The 17,656-nt window shown below is 40.6% G+C and overlaps 1 protein-coding gene across 5 annotated transcripts in view; it reads left to right on the top strand.

The window, feature by feature from the left end:
* Positions 1-17,656, top strand: part of pcsk5b (proprotein convertase subtilisin/kexin type 5b) — a 430,761-nt gene that overhangs the window by 281,804 nt on the left and 131,301 nt on the right. The gene's annotated exons all lie outside the window — the stretch shown is intronic.

Here is a 17,656-nt window from a genome sequence, read left to right as displayed (position 1 = left end):
GAAACCCACACAACACGAGAGCGTACATACCCTTTACAGACAGTGCGGGATTCGTACCCCGCTCCCTGTTGCTGGCACCGTAACAACATTGTGCTAACTGCTACGCTATACATTTTTGTGTGCTTTTAATGCAAGTCAAAAATACCAGATATATACATTTTTTCTAACAGTAGCAATTTCTCAGCTGATAAATATACCTTTCTAAATATCTTTGAGACATTGTAATTGGACCTGCGTCTCCTATCTATTGCTCTTTAAATAAAAAGGGTGCCCATCAGGTTCCCTTTAAATCTTTTGCAACTTAGTTAAATTATTGTTGTCTCGATTTAGACTCCCCTACACTAGGAAAAAGACTCATCTATGCCTTTCGTGATTGTATATACATCTATAAAGTAAAACCCACCAGTCTCCTACACTCCAGAGAGAAATGTCACAGCCTCTTTTTTTTTATCAAGACCACCAGGTCAGGTAACATTCTTATAGATATTTTCTGCACTCTTTCCAGTGTAATGTCATATTTGCTGTAGCTTGGTGACTGGAACAGCACACAATACTCCAAGTATAGAGCTGTGGAGAGTGTTCCAACAATATCGAAGACCCCACCATTAATTGTGCAAGTTCTGCCTGGATTAACTTCCAAAAATGCAATACCTCACACTTGTCAGAGTTAAAAGTTCTACTGCTATTCCCTAACTCTCTTTCCCAATTTTTCTAGTTCCTGTGGTAATCTAAATTATCTTCCTCATTGACCAAATTTTAATGGTTTCACCTGCAAACTTGCTAGCAACATCATCCAAGTTACTAATCTAGGTGACAAACAACAATGGACCCAGCACTGATCCCTGCAGCAGCCCACTGGTTTACAGGTCTCCAATCTGAATTTTTTAAAAAAATCTCCACTATACTTGACTCCCACCATCAGGCCTATTCTGTATCCAATTGGTCAGCTCACCATGGGATTTGGCCTTCTGCACCAGCCTACCATGCAGCACACTTTCAAAGGTTTTGCAGAAGTCCATGTGGACAATATCTGCCACCCTGGCCTTATCAATCTTCTTGGTGCCCTCTTCAAAAAACCTTGATCACTCTATGTTTCTGTTAGTTAGCTCTGAACTCTCCATGAGTTGCTTTTAAAAGATTCCTTGTCAGATTTAATTTTATTTTACATACAATTTTAACAGCACAGAATAAAGTGCTTCTAGCCCATGAAACTGTGCCACCCAATGAACCTACTCACCCCCTACATTTTTGAAGGATGGATAAAAACTGGAGAACCCAGAAAAAAACCCCACAAAAACTACCTACAGGCAGTGCCAGATTCAAAGCCAGGTGACTGGCACTATAATAGCATTGCACTAACCTCTGGACTAACTGTGCTGCCTTCTCCCTGCGAAATACCTCTCCCAAACAACTTTTGAGAGTTCATGTTTGATGCAATCAGAATTAATTTTGTCCCAAATTTAGGATGGCTAATTTTGATCGCATCAAGCATGAATTCTCAAAAGTTTATCATGGTCACTGGTCCCAAAGTTTCATCACCAACCCCCCCTCCCCCCCCACCCCTCCTCTCAACAGAAGGGGCTAGTGTTGTGGCCTCTCTACATGGACTAACTACACAAGGCTTGAGAAATAACAGCCCCCATGGATTAACAGGAAAAAATTGTGGCATCTCTTGACTGAACCTTGGGCTATCATTCTCATCAATAACTTTGATTCTATGATTTGTAGGTCTCAGATGTGCAATCAAATGTGCAGGTATACTGGACTGTAAGGAATTTCAACTCAAAATTTCAAGCTAGTTTATTTCCAATGTTATATTTTTATTGTTCCTCTGGAAAATATTTCTTGTACAAAATAAAATTTGGTGATATTAAGTCGAGTTTATCATCATCTGATTATACAGCTACAACTTGACGAAACAACATTCTCCAGTTCTTGGTACAAAGCACACAAACACAGTTAGATATAACATGCGTACGTACAAACAATACATATGCAGGATAAATATTCATCTGTGAAAATAAATATTGAATCATGAATGTGAGAGTCTCAAATGATTAGTATGAGCAGTTCCTTTGGTTGTTCATCATTCTCACTGCCTGTGAGAAGAAGCTGTTCCTCAGCCTGGTGGTGCTGGCTCTGATCCTCCTCTATCTCTTCACCCACGGCAGTAGCTGAAAGATGAAAGAAGTCCTCAATGATTTTGCATGCCCTCTTCAGACAAAAGTCTCAGTAGATCATGTTGATTGGTGGGGGAGGGAGGGAGACTCCATTGATCCTCTCTGACACTCTTATGGTCCTATGGATCAACCATTTCTCTGCAGCAACAGTGCCACACTGTGATACAGCCACCCAGGATGCTCTCAATAGAGCTATGGAAGGATGATGGTGGCTGGTAGCCTTGCCCACTTCACACTTCAGGCTTCTCAGGAAGTGCAATGGCTATTGCGCCTTCCTCACAAATGAGGAGATGTTGAGTGTCCATGATCGGTGACTGGTTAAGGAACTTGGTGCTCTGCATTCTCTCTACGATAAAGTTAATGTGTAGTGGAGAATGGTCTTCTTGGAGTCCTTAATTATATTCCTCAATTCCTTTAAAAATAATTTGGTGTTTATTAACTTTTTTTTAGTTCCAGTGGCCTAAACACTTACTCTTTTAAATGTCAGTAAGGCTAGTATAACTCGCTATATAAAAGTGAGTGTTTATTTAATTGATAAACTGATGAATACAATTGGTCATCTGTAAATTTTTTGATGGCTGTCCTTATTTAACCCCAGATAAATTCTGTGTGAATATCAATATTGTTCTATTTAATTGCTTTTAAAGGTTTCACTCTGATATTAAATTCCTTGTTGATATTTTTATTGACTATACCACTTTTATTCCCATTTATTTTGTGAGATTGGCAATCCATGTAACCAAACAATTCCATCCCATTTCCTGGGTTACATTAATTGATCAATTTCCTTGACCATGGATTACACTACTTTATTCTTAGTTCCTGTACTGCATATTTCTGACAAGTATCTATTTTTATATCCTAATTTTTCTTCAATCTTCCTGCTTTTTCATTTGGACTAACCATTGTCAAAAGCTTTAGTTGGTTTAATAAACTTGTATATGATTCTCCTCAGTTGCCTGCTCGTTTGTTCCTATACCATATTTTAATTCTGACAAATATGAAATTAAATGCATTGGAATAACTGTGTGGCACAAATGTGCATCGTATAATAAGTAAATAATTGCAGAGGTCGACAGCATAGAGTCCACGCTGCTGAAGATCCAGCTGCGCTGGGTGGGTCACGTCTCCAGAATGGAGGACCATCGCCTTCCCAAGATCGTGTTATATGGCGAGCTCTCCACTGGCAACCGTGATAGAGGTGCACCAAAGAAGAGGTACAAGGACTGCCTAAAGAAATCTCTTGGTGCCTGCCACATTGACCACCGCCAGTGGGCTGATATCGCCTCAAACCGTGCATCTTGGCGCCTCACAGTTCGGCGGGCAGCAACCACCTCACTGACAAAAGGCAAAGGAGGAAAAACCCAACACCCAACCCCAACCAACCAATTTTCCCCTGTAACCGCTGCAACCGTGTCTGCCTGTCCCGCATCGGACTTGTCAGCCACAAACGAGCCTGCAGCTGACATGGACATTAGCCCTCCATAAATCTTCGTCCGCGAAGCCAAGCCAAAGAAGAAGAAATTGTAGAAAGAGCGCTGTATCAAATGGAAAATAATCTATCTGGAGCGATCCTTCATACTTAGATCATCTTGAGATCTAAAGTGTCACTTGTATCACCTTTGAGTTACCTTGTTCTCAAACTTTTATTGCTGCCACTATTGGTCTCTAATTATTTTTTTGTACCGTTGCAGTGAAAAATAAGAAAGGAAAGATAACTGAGCCCAATTTCCAGATGTTCAAGTACTCCATTGTTTTGTACAGTATGGCATAGGGGTACTCTGTTCCAGAGAGTGTGTGAATGCTTTGGGGCAGTAAAATCAGAATTTCTGGGAAATCTGCAAGAAATGTTCTCATACTTCAGATGTTTAAACAAACTGAATGGGTTATTGTTCCAACCTGTTGGCATGAGAGAATTCTGAAGAAAAATATTCCTAGGTCTTCTAATGAATTGTTGACCCAGCATGCAAATCTGTTTCCCTCCTCCCCCCCAAAAAAAATCTCTCCCAACACTCTTGTTGCTTTTGCCACATTGGTGAATTCTCTTTTTTGTTATTAGAATTGATTACCGTATATATTTGTGTAATCATTGATACTGTGTAATAGTTGACCCCCCGCCCCCACCGTTGGCCCCAACCGCCTGCCCATCTGAGCTCCTGATGCCCTGTCCGTGGATAGTCACCCCAGCTGCCCATCCATCCGAACTCCCGACACTTCGGCCACAGATCTTTGCCACAACTACGGGTCCTTGCAGTAGTCGCTGCCATCTGAGCTCCTGACCCCCAACTGTGGATCTTCGCCCAGGCTGTCCACCCACCAGAGCTCTCAATGCCCCAATTGCAGGTCCTCACCCCAGCCACCTGCCTACTGGAGCTCCTGATGTCCCAAACACAGAATCATCGCCCAATCCCTACTAGCCAAGCTTCTGACGCCTTGAACAAAGCAGGTACTTAAAGTGGTCAAACATATGATCCATGTAAAAGTTGGACCCCCCCCCCTCCCCCACCACCACCAAATTTAACCTGAAAACTGGTCCAAAACTTCTGTGTAATTCTACGATTTACATGAGCATATGTGGTATATGTCAGGTTTTAGACTAAGATGAGGTGGTATGGTTGCATAGTGGTCAAGTGACTAGACTTTTGATTTGGAATCATGAATTCAGACTTCATCATGATATTTAACAAGGGTATTTAACGAGAGCACCTCGACCAATCAGGAATTTAAAAATCGAGCTAATCTTTTGAATATTATCCTTGAAACTAGATTTCTATGAAAACCTTTGTTGTTCATTCATGCACTCGAGGGAGAGAAACTTGCCAACCTTGCCCAGCCTAAACAAAAGTTTGTTTTGTCAGCAATGTGCATGCATGAAAATAAATTTTAAGTGTTATCTTTTCAAGGCATTGAGTCAGTCGAACTCATGTTTATGAAAGTCATAAAGATTAAGATCTTTAGTTGTGCAGTTTACACAAGATTGTCATATTTCTCAATACAATATTGAGTTAGAACTGACATTGGTTTCCGTGTTGTATTCACTGCTGCACTGCACGTCCTCACATTTAGCTCAGCAGATGTGATCGGTGAAGCTTTTTCAATTTCTTTTTGAGATATGAGCATCATTGTAATGGTCAAAAGTTGGTGTCCATCCCTAATTCTCATTGAGATGGTGATAACCAGCTGTTGGAAAGAGGTATAGATGCCACAAAACTCACACCACCAGGTTCAGGAACAACTGTACCATCAGACTCCTCATCAACAAACTCTGTCAGGGACTTATTTCAGGACTCTTAGTTGTGCATTTTTTTTATTTTTTAATTCTCTCTATTGAAAAGTTTATTTACATTATTCTTTGTTTACATGTGTACTTTGTGTCATCATTGTGCCTTGCCCAAAGGAAAAAGAATCTCAGGGTTGTATGTGATGTCATGTATGTACTCTGACGATAAATTTGAAACATGAATACCCAAAGCTCTGGAGAAGATGCTTACAGAATCCTGAGAGGTAGTAAGTTCCAGATCTTAACCCCTTGATGATGAAGCAACAGCCATGATTTTCCCACTTAGATTGGAGTGTAACTTGCAGAGCAATGTGCAAATTCCCATGCATCTGAAACTTTTGTCATCCCTCTCTACGAGAGGCTGCAATTTTACAGGTGTTATCTCTGCCAGTGATATCCAAGCCATGTAAAGAAGTTTTGAAAAGGTTTGATCTTTTAATACAAGTGGTCTTAATAAGAAACAAATTAATTTGATTTGTTTATTGTCAAGTATACTGTGAAGATCTTTGTTTTGCATGCTATCAAACCAAATCAACCCATCCTAAACTAGAACAGGTCATTCAATAATAAAGCAAAAATGCAGGGTGTAGTGTTACAGTAAGTTAAAGCAAGAAGGGTTATAAGTGGAGGGTAATGAGAAAAGTACAGTTGAAACAGTACAAAGGCATCATTCTATTTAATTTAGAGACAAGATAACACCCTTCGAGTCAAGTCCATGCTGTCCAATTAGAGCCATGTGACCAATTAATCTACTAACCCCGTACATCTTTGGAATGTGGGAGGAAACTGGAGCACCTGGAGGAAACCTATGTGGTCAACATCCAACCTCCTTGCAGACAGCGGTGGATTTGAACCCGAGTTGCTGAAAATCTGTTTAAGAGTGTTAACCACAGGAAAATAAATGGCCTTTGAAAATGAAGGTTTCTTTTCAAACTAGTGTGTTTTCTGCCTGAAGGAAGGAGGTGTGACTGGGATGAGATGGGCCCTTCAAGCTTTCTCAAGTCAGCAAGAAGTAAAAGACTGAGTCGATGGAGGGGAGGTTGGTTTATGTGATGATCTGAGCCGTATTCACAACTCTGCAGTTTCTCGTGTCTTGGGCTGAGCGGTTCCCATACCATGTAGGGATGCATCCTTTAATGGTGCATCTGTAGATATTGGGGACACAGAATTTATTTAGGTTTCTGAGGAAGTAGAGCCTTTGGTGCACTTTTTTGATTGAAGCCTCCACTTGATTGGAGCAAGACTGGTAGTTCATGTGGTTTGAAGAACGTGAAGTTCTCTGCCATCTCTCAGCACCTGCCCCAACCCCTCCCTTGTTTCCTGAGTTGAATTACTGCCTCTGTCATGTTTCTGACTTTGAGGTTGTTACCCTGACAAGTTATCAGACCCTCTATGCCCTTTCTGCCCTCTGTCTTGTTATCGCTTGAAATCCGGCCTATGATGGTGGTGTCATCTGCAAACCTAGAGCAGAATTTAGCCGTAAAGGCAGGAGTGTTAAGGGAGTAAAGTTAGGAGCTGAGTACATGGCTTTGCAGGGAAAATTTTAAAGGTATTATGGAGGTGTCTCCAATCCTCACAGCTTGCAGATCCAGTTGCAGAGGAGTGCTGAGAGTTGAGTCCAGATTTTGGAGAAGTGTTTTTTAAGGACAATGATGTTGAAGATAAAGCTGAGTGAATAAGTTGGTTATCAGAGTCTGGTCCAGGAAGGTAATTTTCCCATGGACTGGTGTGATGATGGAAGATCAAAGCTGATTAGGAGTCTACAGTTACTGTGACCTTTAGAGAAACTTCATTGATGATGGATGTCAGATCCGCTGGGCAATAGTCATTGAGGTGCCCTCTCCTGCTTTTCTTTGGCACTGGGATAATAGTGGGTTTCTTAAAACAAATGGAAACTACAGGTCATAGCAGGCAAAGGTTAAAGAGGTCCATGAATACTCCCACCAGCTGATTTGTGTAGGCTCTCAAAACATGACCAGAGATGCTGTGTAGCCCAGTTACATTTTGTCAGTTCACTTAGGAAGGCCAACCTGATGCTAGTGACAGTGAACTTGAAAGCAGATGGACAAGACGAATCTGACAAGATGGTTGATGTTGACTCTCTGACCTTCTGCTCAAAACAAACGTGAACTTACCAAGGAGGGATGAGTTGTTGCGTGCGATTCTTCCAACTTTGTAACCTGTGATAACATCCATACCTTGCCACATTTGGGTGTCTTGTGTGATTCATCGATGACTAGAGCTTGGCCTGGTGTTGTCTATTCGTATCACTGATGATCTTGCAGAGGTCATATCAGGATTCCTTATGTATATCCATGTCATCCAACTTAAAATCCTTCAATCAATTGATTCAAAATGCTGACACTTGAGGTTACAGCGGCCACTTTGGTTCCTGAGAACGGTGAAATCCCCAACCCACTACATTCTGTTTATGATTGGGAAACATTCATCAAAATACAAAGCACAAACCAGTTTCAAATTGGCAGATCGGATCAGTAAGATTCTGTGCATTTTAAATCTACTAAAGCAGGGAACTCAGAGTGCTACAAAACTTCAGGCGGATTGCAGGAGATGTGTGGAAGGCCATCGGAAGTGCTCCTGGAGAAGACAGAAGCTTGGGAAATGGGGCAGCGTCAGGGTTAGACTGAGAGTTAACCCTTTCAGACCCGCACTCCAGATGATCTTGCTTTCAAATGTAAGATTGCTGGAGAAGAAAATGGATTACCTGAGGTTGCAACTGAACCAGAGAGAACTGCAGGGCTGCTGTGCTCTGGTGATTATAAAAACGTGGCTCCAGGATACCATTCCAGACTCAGCAATCCTACTGGATGGCCTTCATAGAAGACAGAGACACTACTGCTTCTGCCAAGACTTGAAAAAGGGACTGTGCATTTACATTAACGGGAACTGATGTACTAATGTCTCTGTGGTGAAGACCTTCTGCTCAGAAGAAATGAAATGCAGACATTTCTACCTGCTCAGGAATTCTTGGCCACTCTGATTGCTGCCACCTATGTTCAGTCTTCGGCTAATGAAGGTGAAGCCATGAAGGAGATTTACGGTGCCATCTGGAAGCCCAGACATCTCACCCTGACGGTGTCATTATTATTGCTGGCAACTTGAATCACGCCCACATCAAAACAGTCTTACCATGGTTTCAACAGCATGTGAACTTCGCCACTTGGAACGGGTATATACCAAAGTCCCTGGTTCATACAAGGCTATACCTCACCCTCACATTGGTTTCTCGGATCACATAACTATCTTTCTAACTCTGCAATACAGACTGCTGGCAAAGCAAATTAGGTCAGTTCTCAGGGAGATCAAGATGTGGCCGGGGTGGGCTACAGCAGCACTGCAAGCCTCCTTTTATTTTTGAGACCATGTACTGGAGGGGCCCACCATCAACAGTCACGTAAACACAGAGGAGTACACAAGCTCAGTGACTGGCTACATTAGCATTGAGGATGTCACCAAGATCAAATGCTTTTCAACCAGGGCTAACCAGAAACCATTGTTGGCTGCAGACGTTCAGGCCCTTCTCAGAGCTCATGATGCTGCCATCAAGACAGGGTATAGGATGCACTAAGATTAGCCAGGGCTAAACTCTACTGTGAAATCTGGAAGGCAAAGTGAGGTGCACACAAAAGATCCATAGACAGCTGTGTGACATCGGCGACACGAGGAAAGGAATCAAGTCTATAACGGGTCACAAGTCAACCTTGTAAGTTAAGGACAATAAAGCCTCCCTTCTGGACAGATGAACATCTTCCATGTATGGTTTGTTGAGAAGAATAGGATCACACCAAAGAAAACACCATGTATCCCTGATGAACAGGCCCCCTGTGTAGCTGCAACCAAGTTGAGGAGAAACCTATCCAAGGTGAATCCATAGGAGCCAGTGAAACCAGATAACATACCCGGTCAGGTACTGAAGGACTGTCCAACTTGAATCTCACTGTGGATAAGACAAAGGAGATGAACGTGGACTTCTGAACCAGGAATGACTGCTTCCTACTACACATCGACAATTCTGTAGTAGAGGGAGTGGACAGAACCGTTCATTGGAGGTCACTTAACTAGTGACGTATTGTTAATACTCAACATCTCCTCACTTGTCTGGAAGGTGCACAAGTGAATGCACATCCTGAGAAAACAAATGTGGGCAGGGCTGCCGGCCACCATTATGTGGACCTCTACTGAGAGATCCTGGCCGGATGCACAACAGTGTGATACAATTGTGGCATAGAAATGAATCAGAGGTCAATCCACAGACAATAAGCATGGCAGAGAGGAACAAAGGAGTCTTCCTCTTTCCCCCACCCCAATTGACATGATCTCCTGCAGTAGTTGTCTGAAGAGGGCGGGCACAATCATTGAGGATCTCTTCCGCCCTGCACCATTATCTTTCAACTGCTCCTGTTGGGAAGACACAGGAGTATCAGAGCCCGCACCACCAGGCTGAGGAACGGCTTCGACCCACAGGCAGTGACAATGCTGAATGACCAAAGGAACGGCTCACACTAACCATCTGAGACTCTCGTATTCATGAAATAATAATCATTCATTTATGCCTATAGATGAAATACTTGTCCTGCATATGTATTGTTTATCTGCATGTGAGTTGTGTCTGGTCATGTGTCTGCATATTATGCACCGAGGACTGGAGAATGCAATTTTTTCAGGATATACTTGTACAATGAGATCACAACAAACTTGTCTGACTCAGACCTGGAGTTCAATATGAGTGCATCACTCTGTTCAGCCGTGGTTTCTGGCTGGAAAATATTCAGTTAATTCTCGACACATGCCCTGACTTTGTGATGATCATGGAATCCCTATGCATTACAAATGCTATACATTGGTGATGGAGAGAATGATTGAATAGTCTGTAGATGGACCACTGATTACAAGGCTCTGCTCTCTTGTGTATCTCTGAACATTTTGAGAGGTGATATTGACTACTGCATCCAGGGATTCATTCAGTATTCCTCCTCACTCTTGATTTATATCTTGTAGGTAGTGGGGAAAATGTTGGGATGTCAGGAGGTGAATTACTCAGCTTGTGATCTGTTTTTGTGGCCAGAGTATCTGTGTGGTCAACATGCTTGAGCCTCTGATCAATGAATACATCCAGGATGCTGATGGTGAAGGACTTGATAGTTAATAATATCATTGGTCATCAAGGCTAGTTGATTATTGTTGAACATTTTTGTAGCATGAATGGTATTTAGCACTTATTTGGGCAAACTGAGGTTGTCCAGGTGCTACTGCATGCATCTGGTTTGCTTTTGCTTGCTGAGGAGCTGCCAATGGGGTCCTTATGATCTCCTGCAGTGGTATCCTAGAATTGGATCATTGACCTCAAACAACCACGATCATCTTCTTTATATAAGCAATTACTCCATTCAACGAGGCACTTTACCTTTTGACTTCAGTTTTATCAGGTTCCTCGATTCGATTTGAATCAAAAGTTGCCTTTGTTCAATGTTTGTGCAAAGCTTAGGATTAGGCCTCGAGCTGAGTGATCCTAAATGGACTTCAGTGAGAAAAATCATTGGTAAGTGTCCCTACATTGCACTGATATTGACACTTTACATAAAACTTTTGATAACTAACTGATTTTAATTTGGCTATTTTGGATATTTTTCTGCTCTTTTTGTTCATTCTTGAACAATCTTCCATATTGAGTAGATGGCAAGTCTGAGAGGATGCAACAAGGTTTGATATCAAGTAATGGTGAATAGATTACTGTCTAGCATATTGTCCCTGGGCAATGTGTGATGTTTTGAGGTGTGGTCAGGACTAAGCCTGGATTTATCCTCATTTCAGCTGAAATAGAACTGACATGTTTGCACTAAGTTTCAAATATTTCAAAATATCTCGGGGCGGGGGTGGGGAGGGGGGAAAAGCACAATAATGTGGTTAGTTTGCCATGGTCAGATTAATTATTTTGCATGTATTTCAGTTTTTTTCTTCATTGAGCTGAATGAAGGTATTTTTTTATTTATCTTGAAACTACTCAGTTTCTTGAAAGAAAATATAACACACCAAACCCGTCTTTGCCTTGTTTTTATAACACAAATTGGTTGAAAATACTGTGCTGCAATCATGTGTTTGGGAAGGGCTTGGGGATGGCTTCAGAACAATCTCTGCTTCTGCTAAATGTTTTAAAAATGAAGTTCTGGTGCCAGAACGTGTATATTAACTGTGAGCATTTGGAGGGTTGACTTGTAGATTCCTATAGTTCATTTGATGAGAGCATCTAGCTGACACAATTTTTGAACAACTATTTAATTCCTGCTCAATGATGAGTAGGCTTCTCAAAAGATAGGAAGGAACAAAATTGTTTTGTAGAACATTCATTCTCTCTCCACAATGGCCATCTTGCTCTTCCAGTTGCGTATCCTTTCAATTCTCCTTCCCATTCCCGCACCAATCTCTCTGCCCTCTGCCTTCTCCACTGCCACAGTGAGGCCAAATACAAACTGAAGAAACAACCCTCGTATTTCAATTGTTAAACCTATAACTCTATAGTATCCACCTTCAGAAAACCCCCACCCTGTGTTCATTTCCTAGCCATACCTGTACATTTCGGTTCCCTCCACGTGCAGATTTTCTTTTTTTCCATTTCTACTGTTTTCCCCCTCCCTCCATCCAGTTTTGTTAGCCTCCTCCATCTTGTTCCCAGCTGCCCATCATCCACACACCTATCCACTTGTATGTATTCTCCCTTGGTCTACACTTATCAGACTCTTCCCCCATCTGGATCCATCTGCCCATCATTTCTCAACTCACTGGTTCCACTTCAGCTTTTCCTCACAACTCTTTATTTTCACTCCACATTCCCGGTCCTAATGAAGGCCGCTGGCACAAAATATTAATCCTGCATTTACCTTCTCCAATGCTATTTGACTCATTGAGTTCTACCAGCAATTTAATTGATTCATATCTAACATCTGCAGTTTATTGTGCCTACAAAATAATTACATTGTAGAAAACACCACTGGACTCGGTGGGGTTTCCAGTAGAACTGTTTATTTGAATCTCGCGCGTGTCCCTTTCAGACCAACAGGAGTTCCACCCTGCGCAGCGGTGACGTCATCATGTGGCCCAGGGTGTGAGCTTGTGGCCTAAGCCACGAGTCATTGAGAACATGTGGGTAAGGTGGGACTGAGTCTGTGGATTAGCCCTGATCTTATCAAGTAGTAGGAGTAGGCTGGATGGCCAACTCCTGCTCCTACTGTTTGTTCTTGTGCTGTTCAGTGTATCTATTGATTACGTTGAGGTTTTATTCTTCAGGAAGCCATTAGGCATAATGTAAAAATGAAAGGCAGTGGGAAAAATACATCTTGTGCAGCTGCCCTGCCAGCATAGGCGGTACAAACTGGGCCGGTTTGTTCACAGAGATGTGCGCCGCCACAACATTCTGTTTAAGCCCAAAAATATTTCTCATCTGCATCTTATGTTTTTGTAGTTAATTCAACCTTCAGGATATATTGGTTGCTTCGAATCTATATTACTCTAGCCATTACTAACAAATTGGGTAATTTCATATAATGTGATCTGATAACTGTTTGAGTAACCCATTCAAAATCCTCACAATCTGAAGACTGGAGTTCAAATCAATTCAATACAAAATCAAAGAAATGGTCATGCCACTTGGAATTTATATTTGAGCCATTGATTCAATGAGTAATGCAGGAGGCTTGCCAGGAGCAGCAATAGGCATTCTTTAAATGCTATGTTAGTGAAATTGCTGTTGTTTTTCAAAAAGACCCAGCATCCAATAGACTGAGCTACATGATTCTGCATCCCAAAATCCAGTCAAAGTAAGGAAGTTTGTTTTTGCATTGTTCTGAAAAATTTTAAATCTCGCAAAACAAAATGTTGATCTGTACTTTTAAAATGGACGCTTAGATTTCAGATTTTTTGTCAGGACATCACATACAACCCTAAGATTCTTTTTCCAGTGGGCAAAGCAGAATTATCAATTATTGGTGGAGCAAAAGAAAAACTGTACTCAAAGTACACATGTAAACCAATAAAGAAATATTAACAAATGTCTGTGCAATACTGAGAAGAAGAAGAAAATAAAAATCCAAAAGTAAGAGCCCTTAAATGAGTCCCTGATTGAGTTTGTTGTTGAGGAATCTGATGGTGGAGGGGTAGCAGCTGTTCCGGAACCTGGTGGTGTGAGTCTTGTGGCAGAAGCGTAAACAGAGTGTGTGCTGAATGATGTGGACACTTAATGATGGCTGCTGCCCTCTGGCAGAAGAGTTCCCTGTGGTGCTCCAATGGAGATTGTGGAGGAGATATTCTTATTTATCCTCACTGATTGTGTTCTGGAGGTGAGGAAAACCAGGATCCAATTACACTGGTGTATTTCAAGGATGATGGTTGAAAATGCTGAACTGCACTTAATCCTGCATATGTAAGGTTTGTCTGTACATTATGAGTGTTATGTTTGGTTGTATGACTGCATGTTGTTCACTGAGAGCGCTGTTTCAACTTGACTTGATATAACATGTGAATTGATTTTTTTTTAAAAACAGCAATTAGAAATGTAATTATTTGAGGGTTTTTCTATGCTCTTTAACACCCATTGCTACCGTGATATGATCACTCAGTATAAATGTTTCTTTGTCCTCAAGATTTACACCTCCAGCATATCTTCATTTCTAGAGCTCGTTAAATCTACTATGTTGTATATAGAGGAAGAATTTTATCTGAGCTATTCTGGGCATAAAATTTCTTCCATTTTTTTTAGGGGGGGGCTGGGAGGGAATTAACACCTCCTTTCTGTTTACCTATTTTGTTCACATTTTTTTTGCTGTTTTATCTGAGCATATTAGATGACCTGTACAGATAAACAGGCCTTTGACAAGATGCCACACTAAAGGCTGCTAAATAAGATGAGAGCTGATGGAATTACAGGAAGAACACTAGCATGGTTAGAGCATTGGCTGGTTGGCAGGAAACAAAGGGTAGGAATAAAGAGTTCCTATTCTGGTTGGCTTCCAGTTACCAATGGTGATCTGCAGGGGTTGGTGTTGGGGCCACTTTTTTACATTGTGTATGTAGATATATTTTTGGGAGGTAAATTGGGAAACGTTTGTTGGAGTAGGTCACATGCAAACACTTTAAAACAGATCTTATTTGAAATACTGGAGCTCTGCCCCATGCTAGAGTGCTCAAGAGACTTCACTAATGGATTGTTGTTTACAAAAGGCAACAAATGAAAGATCTTGCTGGAGCCGCAGATTATCTGGAAGAGGGTTTGCTATTCTAAGGGGGGTCATGTGTTTTTACATGTAGAGACAGTAAAACAGGCTTTCTCTCAGAGAGAGAGAGAGAGAGAGATCCCTTGTACAGTGTTACAGACAGCAGAAGTACCTGGGACTGGAACAGGACAAGCTGGCAAGCTTATGGAAAGCCCATTTGAAAGATGGCCTAGTCAAAGCCCTTGTGGTTCGTGAAAGAGGAGAGGGCTGGCTGTCTAATGTTTCACTTGGAGTAAGAGAAACAAAAATGAAATCTCTGGTGACCTGAAAGAAAGTGGTTATCATCTGGAGAACTGAAGGGGCAAGTTTCATCAGCAAGACACCAGAGTGGTTGATTAAAAAGGAATCAGTTGTGGATGTCATCGTACAACAAATCTCTCTCCGAAAACTGACAAGAACCTTCCTATGTGTTAACCATTTACCTTTCAAAGCCTGGTGAATTTTATAAATGTTAAATTTTGTGCACAGTATAAGAATTGCCTGCAACCAGTGAACTTGGAGGAGTGAGAAGTGGGATTGGACAGTGAACCAAATAACTTTTCTGAACTTACAAACACATTACATACACGTGTGCTTAGAATTAGAAGGGGATTAAGTAAATTAATAGAGATAAGTTTAAGTTTGATTCTGTTTTCATGTTTAAAGATCAGTAAAAACAACATTTTTTTAAGTAACCATTTGTCTTGGTGAATATCTTGCTGGGTTTATGGGTCCTCTGGGCTCATAACAATTATTTGGATTATGCAAAAGATGGCTTTGTGTCTAAATTTGCAAGTGACACCAAAATTGTGCTCTCTACTCTCTCTACTAGAGTTGTTGATGTGTAGTGGAGGGTGGGTATTCCTAGTCCTTCTGAAGTACAAGATCATCTCCTTTGTCTTGTCCACTTGAAACACAGGTTATTAGTCTCGCACCTTTTCACAGGATTTTTTGTATGGATTTTCTCTGTAGTGCTAATGAGGCCAACAACTGTTGTGTCATCTGCAAACTTGATGGGATTGTTAGAGCTGGATCTGACCATGCAGTCGTGGGTCAGTATCATAGCAAAAATAAATGGTCTGATAATGTCTGATAATAGGTGGTAGTGGAAGTGGTGCTGTGAAATGTCTGAAATGGGTGGTAGTGGAGGTGGTGCTGTGAAATGTCTGAAATGGGTGGTATTTCTGGTTCTGTTAAGTATACTATGATGACATCAGCAAATAAGCTGATTTTATATTCCTTCTCCTTTATCTTCATCCCTTTTATTTTCTGTTTTTATCAGTTCTGCCAATGGTTCTATTGCTAAAGCAAACAGAGATAGTGGACATCCCTGCCTAGTTGACCTGCTTAATTTAAATTGGTTTGATATATATCCAATTAGTATCACCTTCGCCAAAGGTCCCTTATATAATATATTTTTCTGGTATGTTGAACCTCTGTAATACTTTGAATAAATAATTCCATTCTATCCTGTCAAAGGCTTTCTCTGCATCTAAAGCAACAGCCACTGTTGGTATCTTATTTCCTTGTACTACATGGATTAAGTTAATAAACTTGCAAACATTGTCCATTCTTCATCTTTTCTTAATAAATCCAGTTTGATCTAGTTTTACTATTTTTGGTACACAGTTGGCCAATCTGATTGCTAATAGTTTTACTATTATCTTATAATTTGAATTAAGTAGGAATATTGGTCTATATGATGCTGGTGTTAGTGGATTTTTCCCCATCTTTGGTATTACTGTAATTATTGCTGTTTTACATGAATCTGGCAAGTTTTGTGTTTCTTCTATTTGCTTCATTACTTCCAGGAGAGGAGGAATTAATAAGTCTTTAAATGTTTTATAGAATTCTATTGGGAGTCCAACCTCCCCAGGCATTTTATCGTTCGGTAGCTTTTTTAATATATCCTGTATTTCCTCTGTTTCAAATGGTTTTATCAATTTGTTTTGCTCCTCTTGCAATTTTAGTGTTCAATTTTAGCTAAAAACTCATCTATTTTGTCTTCTTTCCCTTCGTTCTCAGTTCAGTATAATTGTTCGTAGAATTCCTTAAAGTTTTCATTGATCTCTGTTGGGTTATATGTAATTTGTTTGTCCTTTTTCCTTGATGCCAATATAGTTCTTTTAGCTTGCTCTGTTTTAAGTTGCCAGGCTAGTATTTTGTGCGATTTTTCTCCTAGCTCGTAATACTTCTGCTTTATTTTCATTATTTTCTTCTCCACGTTATACGTTTGTAATGTTTCGTATTTTATTGTTTTTGTCTTCTCTTTGTTGCATCTTCCCTTGTTGCTAGTTCTTTTTCTGTACTTACTATTTCCCTTTCCAGCTGTTCTGTTTCTCGATTGTAGTCCTTTTTCATCTTAGTTACCTAACTTATTATCTGCCCTCTAATGAAGACTTTCATTGCATCCCATATTATAAATTTGTCTTTCACTGATTCCATATTTATTTCAAATTACATTTTAATTTGGCGTTCAATAAATTCTCTAAATTCCTGTCTTAAGTAGCATGGAGTTTAATCTCCATCTATATGTTCTTGGTGGGATGTCCTCCAGTTCTACTGCTAATAACAGGGGTGAATGATCAGATAACAATCTAGCTTTATATTCCATTTTCCTAACTCTCCCTTGGTTATGGGCTGACAACAGGAACAGGTCAATCCTTGAGTATGTTTTATGTCTACTCGAATAATATGAGTATTCCTTCTCCTTTGGGTGTTGCCTTCTCGATATATCCAAAAGTTGCATTTCCTGCATTGTTTTAACCATAAATTTGGCTACTTTGTTACTTTTGCTTGTCTTTTGTTCAGTTTTATCCACCTTTGGGTCCAAATTAAGGTTAAAATCCCCTCCTATCAATATATTCCCCTGCGTATTGACAATCTTCAAAAAAAATCTTGCATAAACTTTTGATCCTCTTCATCAGGTACAT

This window comes from Narcine bancroftii, chromosome 1 (assembly GCF_036971445.1).
Source record: "Narcine bancroftii isolate sNarBan1 chromosome 1, sNarBan1.hap1, whole genome shotgun sequence".
Lineage (NCBI taxonomy): Eukaryota > Metazoa > Chordata > Chondrichthyes > Torpediniformes > Narcinidae > Narcine > Narcine bancroftii.
The sequence above is the reverse complement of the archived record's forward strand: the minus strand, read 5'-3'. Positions and strand labels throughout refer to the sequence as shown.